This window comes from Pyrus communis, chromosome 5 (assembly GCF_041283825.1).
Source record: "Pyrus communis isolate YQ-2024b chromosome 5, ASM4128382v1, whole genome shotgun sequence".
In the NCBI taxonomy this organism is placed as follows: domain Eukaryota; kingdom Viridiplantae; phylum Streptophyta; class Magnoliopsida; order Rosales; family Rosaceae; genus Pyrus; species Pyrus communis.
Window position 1 is genome coordinate 30574645 of NC_142569.1, and position 6953 is coordinate 30581597.

At 36.5% G+C, this 6953-nt stretch overlaps 1 pseudogene; it reads right to left on the reverse strand.

Moving 5' to 3' along the window:
- Positions 1-273: 273 nt before the first annotated feature.
- On the reverse strand, positions 274-1753 carry LOC137725042 (anthocyanidin 3-O-glucosyltransferase 7 pseudogene; annotated as a pseudogene).
- Between the last annotated feature and the right edge of the window lie 5200 nt (positions 1754-6953).

Here is a 6953-nt window from a genome sequence, read left to right on the forward strand (position 1 = left end):
TTTTTATGGTATTCATTACTTCAAATGATACTAGAAATATTTTAATCATTTTTCTAATAATCCAATTATTTTAGAAAAGCCTTAAAATTAAGAGATTGACTACAATATTTGCATATATTTGATACAAGTTATCTGACGGTCAAAAATATCATGTGATTATACATGTTTAATACAATTACTATCTAACCGTTAAAATGATGTTTGTATTAAATACATGTATATTGCCAATTCCCCAAAGTAAACCACCTTCAACTCCCAAAAAAATTAAACTCTTCACTTGTCCCAAAAATAGGGTTTATACAGTGGAGTTTGAATATCTCTAAGACATGTATTCTGCGCTAATGCAAAAATTACATCCACCAAAGTTGTAAAATCTTGTACAGCACTCCCCAAAGACCCAGCAGCTTCTGCTACAATCTCTTTGAGGGCTCTTGCCTTCTCTCTCATCTTCTTCCCTTGTTCACTTCCCGAAATCAGCTCCAAGCTCTCGAGCACTCCACTCTTTGTGAGTATTCCGCCCTCAATTTTCACTCCAATCCCCCACACATCCTCCACCATCCGCCCGTTCATTCTTTGGTCTCCGAATAATGGCCTGCAGATCATTGGCACCCCATTTACAACACTTTCATACACAGAATTTGTCCCGCTGTGCGTAACAAACACACTGATGGCAGTATGAGCCAACACTTGAGCTTGGGGTGCCCACGGCACAATTTTTCCATTCTTGTTTGTGATCCTTTCGACAAACGCGCTTGGTGATAGGTCCTTGAAATTGTCTTTTAGGGACCAAAGAAATGATACGCCGCTTGCTTCCAATGCCTCTGCCAAAGCTATCATCTCATTCGGAGTTGGAGAGCCGATAGTTCCAAAACAAATATATGCCACAGATGAAGCTGGTTGCTCATCTAACCATGAAAGGCAACCTGTGGAATCCGAACTTGATGGTGCAAGCATTCGGACTGCTGGTAACGAGGCGGTGAGAAAACCTACATTGAGTAACTTGGGAACCTTCGACTTGAGATCGTTATTCAGGAGCGTGGGATTTATCTCTTGATAGGAATTCAAGAAAAGAGCTGTCATTTGGTGCAGCATTTTGCCCCATTTGACTTAGCATCTGTGACAAAAGTGAATCACATGCAACTACTTCTTCAGGTAAGTCTGCAATGTGCATTGGGGACTGCCCTGGAACAATTTCCAGGGTCTTATCTTTGTGCAAATCACCATAATCAATCTGATTATCACTATCGAGGCCAACATAATTTTGAAAGAGCTCGCGCCGGATAAGATCAGTGTAAATGTGAGCTGAGAGGGTGCATGGCATGGGTATCCAAAGAGGAATCCATGGAACACCCCAATTTTGAGCCATCTCTCCAGCAAAGACCAAGAATCCATCTGTAATCAAACAACTAATCTTCTTGCCTGTCTCTGTCACCGCCTTCTCTATTCCAATTTTGTAATTTTCAGGCGTGGCCTTGATGAATAGCTCCACTGCATCCATTGAATGGCCCTTCAAGACATGAGTTTTCGGCACACCATCTGAGACATTGTAGTGTTTAATATCGCTGGGAATGTTGGATTTTGATTTTTCTGAAAACAGCAGGTTATTTGATTTTTCTGAGCTGAGGAAGGAAAAACACATGTTTGGTGATGTACTGTTAGCTAGCCTGCACACCAAGTTAAGCAGGGGCTCAATGTGGCCGCCAAATGGAAACGAAAGAACATGTCCTTGCTTCGAGCTTTCGATCACAGGCATAATTGATGATTCGATGGGTTGGATTGAAATCCTACTAACAGATTGGACGGATTTTGTAGAATTCCTTTTGAAATGTTCAACAAATTATATATCAGAATGTTTTGGAGATTTGTTTCAAACTGGTTTTGTTTAATGGTATTATGGCTTCAAAAAATTAAGAGAGACAACAACGTTACAAATGCTGTATTAAAACTCCTGCCATGAATTCACTGCTAGAGGGAATATATAGTATCAGTTTGCTATTTGTCTATATCAGTTTGAAGAAATTCTTGGTCGAAATTAACACACCTTCTATGTTTCAATGACATATCACATGTTCAAATATTTAATTCATGGTATAAGTACAATATAATTAAATACTGATTGTCTGTAACGATAATATGATGAAAACATAATAAACACTGAATATTTCTGCAATCAAATGTTAAATAACGAATCAGTCATGCTAATTAAATAAAAATGTTACCAATTGTCTCTTGGTAAAAGGTTTTGACTCATATAAATATAAAGATGATATTTATTTGTGATTAATTCGATACATGATAATAATAACATTCATTAGCTTATATAGGAGAGAATCAGAGTCGTGAAGGAACACGGCAGCCTAACTAGAAAAACACATAAAAAAAAGTTAAAACGCTGAAAGAAAGAAACTGGCAAATTGGAAACGTTTACTACTACTTTAATCAGACGTTCCTAACTCAGCCTGATAAATAACATAATTAATTATCCTAACAGCCTCATAGGAGGACAGTTACAGAATACTACTTTCTGTTTGCAACCAAATTGGTCAGGAAAATCCTACCACTAATTAATTTAGACTTTTAAAAGCAACATTAAGTTTATACTAAAAGAATAAAAATTAGGTTCAGTTGCGGTCCCTAGTTACTAATTGTTAATTATTTTTTTTGTCGAAACTAATTGTTAATTGTTATAGACTCAAACCTCATGCATGAGGTTTGAGTCTATTTTATTATTATGTTATAGACTCAAACCTCATGCATTTTAAATTTTTAATCGAAGTTCCTCTCTTGCCATATAAATAACATAATAATAAAAATGATGCAATAATACCAATAAAGGCTCAACCGTTTTTTTGCTTTCATTTACACTACCAATTCAATTATTCAAAATTGGCATTCTAGATATATAATGTGACGACCGGTCCCTAATTTTCACTGTAGTTTCTTTTCCGTTGGTGTAATTTGACAATTACCCCTTTTTGGGACAAAAGTGGAACCTGACGTAGACGTGGTTTTCGGCTTTCAGTTTCTTTTATCTAGTTCTGTACTTAATTAGTACTCGTCGTTACGAACACGTAAGCGCGAGATAGACCCGAATTGGATCTATAACGAAAAAGTTACGCTCCATTAAAGTACGTTGACCATGGGTATTTTTGTACACGTGCGTAGAAATTTACAGTGTCGAAAACACTGTCAAAGAGGCATATTTTGTACATTTTAAATTGTACAAAATCCTTTCCTTTCCCTAATTGGTGGATCCGGTCTTCTCTTCACCTCACATATCCACCAATCACTTTCCATGAAACCCTCCGCACCACCAATCAAAAGTCGTCACCATCACTCTCACTCAACCAATCATATTTTTCCCAAAAATCTATCCCCCAATCAAAGCACTCAAACTCTCTCTCTCTCTCCCCCCGAAGGCCCTCTCTCTCACTCCCTCACTCTGTAACTCTCTCAAATAGCACCAAAACCTCACAAATGTGACCTGAAAACCACATGATCGCGCTCCCCTTGAACCCATGAGCATAACCATACCATCAGATCACGTTTTGATCGAGTTTTGGACATCGAACTCGGAAGGTCTGACTTGGCTTAGTTTTTTCCCAACGAGTTACGAGCGAGTTACAAGTTTTTAGGAAGTCTAAAGGCCTCCACTCAACTCCCCGAGGTCTTTAGTGAAGGTTTGAAGAAGAAACAACCTCGAAACACAAGGTTTCGAGAAGTTAAAGTTTAACTCGAACCTTTCGAGCCATTTTCAGGCCATCTCCGTCCACTTTTTGGACTTCCAAAAGGTACAATCATGTTCTACTCTTCATAAGCTTCATTTCCATTTAAAATTTGTGAAAAATGGTTGAGAAATGAAGAAGATATGAAGGTTTGAATTTTTAACCAGTTTCCAGCAAAACCAGACAGCGGTTAGCGACTAAGGACGGTGGAAGGCGGTGACCGGCAAGGACCACCGGAAAAGATGACGGAATATGCTGTCAACTTTGACAGAATATCCTAACGGCGTCAGGTAACGCCGTTACCATTTAATAGAATATTCCGTCACTTTAACGGAATATTCTTAACGGTCGTTAGGGCCTCCGTCAGTCTATGCTAGCGTGTGGTGGAGCGTAGGGCCGTGCCTTAGGTGGCACGTGGCGGCGCGTCCGGCCTTCGATTGGCTTTCTATCAATTTGTGTAGGTCTGTGACGTCGAGTAAATCGATTTCGTATATTTAAACCCTATATTTGAGTAAACTATGAGGGTTTTATTTAAGTTTTCATTATGTGTTATTAAACTAATTGAATTAGTAATTTCATATATAGGTGAAATGTATCCTGAGGAAGTACGGGGTCAAGCAAAGCTCATAGGCTTCGTTCCTACTGCGTATCAATGAGTGGGCTTTTTGTTTTCGTATATATATAAACTTTATAGTTTCCACAAATGCATTTAAATGGATTTATGCATGTTATGCCACAATTTATTTAGTTTTAAAAAAGTTGTTTTGTGATGGAGATTTATATATTGATATGGCATATTCATATGCATTTTTACCTGCTTATGAATATTGTATTGTTATGAAATGCTACGGGACACGCAGGTAAGTTCAGGTAAGTTTGTTGTCTTGATAGGAATAATTGCATCATTATGGCATGCTTATACTCATATAGTTCGCTCATCATTGTTGCACCCTGGTGTTAGTACTCCTGCCCCAGGTCAGGGCCAACCTTCACGTGATTGTTCACCTCCTGCACCACACGCTCGCCTTGGATCCAAGTTAGGTGCTAGCTTGTTGTACAGGTCACATTAGGTGACTTCACTCGTAGGTGACCCACGCATAACCTATCGTACAAGTCACATTAGGTGACTCCGACTCGTGTGTTAGCATAGATTGATGAGCCAAATGTGCAATCGTACAGGTCACATTAGGTGACTCCGACTTGCGTGCTAGTATAGATTATTTAGCACATGATTATATTCTTATTGTCGTTGAGATATTTTGTTGTGGCATATTTTCTGGATTTATTGTTGGAATGCATTTGATTTCATACTTATACGTAATATGATTTTCAGAAAACTATACTTGTTTTATAGCAAGGGGTTAGTATGTTTAGAAAGAAAAAAAAATTGGTTTTTATAAATATTTATTTTTATGCCCACTTACCCTTCTGTTTTTCGCCCTTCTAGGTTTTAGTAGCTGAACTTTCGTATCGATGAGGATTCATGGTAAATCTTAGTAAATGTGGATATCTCCATGGGTATAATTCTCAGTCCACTCTACTGTACTTTATTTATGCTCTGACGTCACATGTGAAATGAGTTCATTCCCGCTCACCAGCGCACTCTTGTATTTAGGCACTTTTAGGTTTAAATTTATTCACATTTTCCACATCACTACACTTTATGGCTTCGTCACCTTCCAAGCGTCGGCCAGCACAGCTTGATTCGGAGTCCTAGTGGACATTCCTGGTCGGGATGTGTCATATAAAAAAATTGGGATTTTATTTTATTTTTATAAAATATGAGTACATTTATATAGTAAAATTTGGCTACAGTTGCCATACAAAAAATTGGTACATTTATATAAAAATGTGGGTACATTTTAACTACAGAAAAGTGATACATTTTATACAAAAAAGGGGCAAGTTTTATATAACAAAAAATGGGTACATTTTATATATATAAAAAACAATGGTACATTTTAGATTAAAATAAATAAATAGATTTTACATTAAAAAATGGGTACATTTTACCTAAAAGATGGTACCTACAACAAAAAAGAGGATACATTTTTCATATAAGAAAATGGTACATTTGTAAAGAGAAATGGGTACATTATAAATAAATTATGGGTACAAATAAAAAGTTAAAAAAAATTATGAGTACAATAAAAGTTTAAAAAATAAGGGACAAAAAGGAATTAATATATGGGTACAAATTAAACTTTAAAAGAAAATTCGTACAAATTTAAAAAGGGTTGCAAATTAAAAATGGGTTCAAACCTCATCGGTGACTAATCTAACATTTAATCTAACAAAATTTATCGTCTGACAAAAAAAAAAAACTAAATGAATATATTTAGAAATAAAATTCAATTATCTTGACATGTAAGAAAATTTTATTTTTGAAATAATTAATGACGCTTATTAAAACCCAATGACCTTGAGAACCTAATTTCTCCAAAAATTAGTGTAGAATATGACTTATGTTATAAACTTTCCTACTGTAAGTGTGATTGTGTAAATCTTAGATAAGATTTGATTCTAGTTATTCTTTCCTATATGTACTTGTATTCCTTAGGGATGAAGGATTTCTTTTCCCTCTTATTTCTACAAATAAAGGCACTACGTAGGAGGGAATAACACACACATTCCTCTACACAATTCTACAAACACATCTCTCTTTTCTCTTTGTCGCCGCCCCTGTTCCCTTTGTTAGATAAAATAGGCCACAACATGTTATCAGCACACTCCTACTGATGTGCTTAGGAATCTGACGTGGAACTTTTCTGTATCAAACCAATTCATCCATATCATCACGCAATCAGGTTCTTCCAAAACAACGATTTTTATCTCGATATTTTTGCAACCCTAATAGCATGAACATTCACCATAATGCATGACCCAACTTTACGTTTTTCGAATTTTAGATTCTACATAGATTATGTTTGCATTATATTCATAATTGTTGAATTATGTGAATTTGATATTGCCATGAATTGCATCAAATATATGTCCATGCATTAAAATATTTGAATTGAATATGCCTGCAAATTGAATTAAATTCCATAATCTGGAATTAAGAAAAAAAAAATTAAATTAAGGCTTTGTTAGAAAACCATTCCCGTCTCATCAAGAGCCGTCGGCTTCCATAAGCCGCGCCGCCTCCAGCATCAGGCCAACAGCCTGCGTCGACTTGGCGAGCCTATCCCAGCCACGAAACTCAAGGTTGCAAGCCTAGAATCGAAA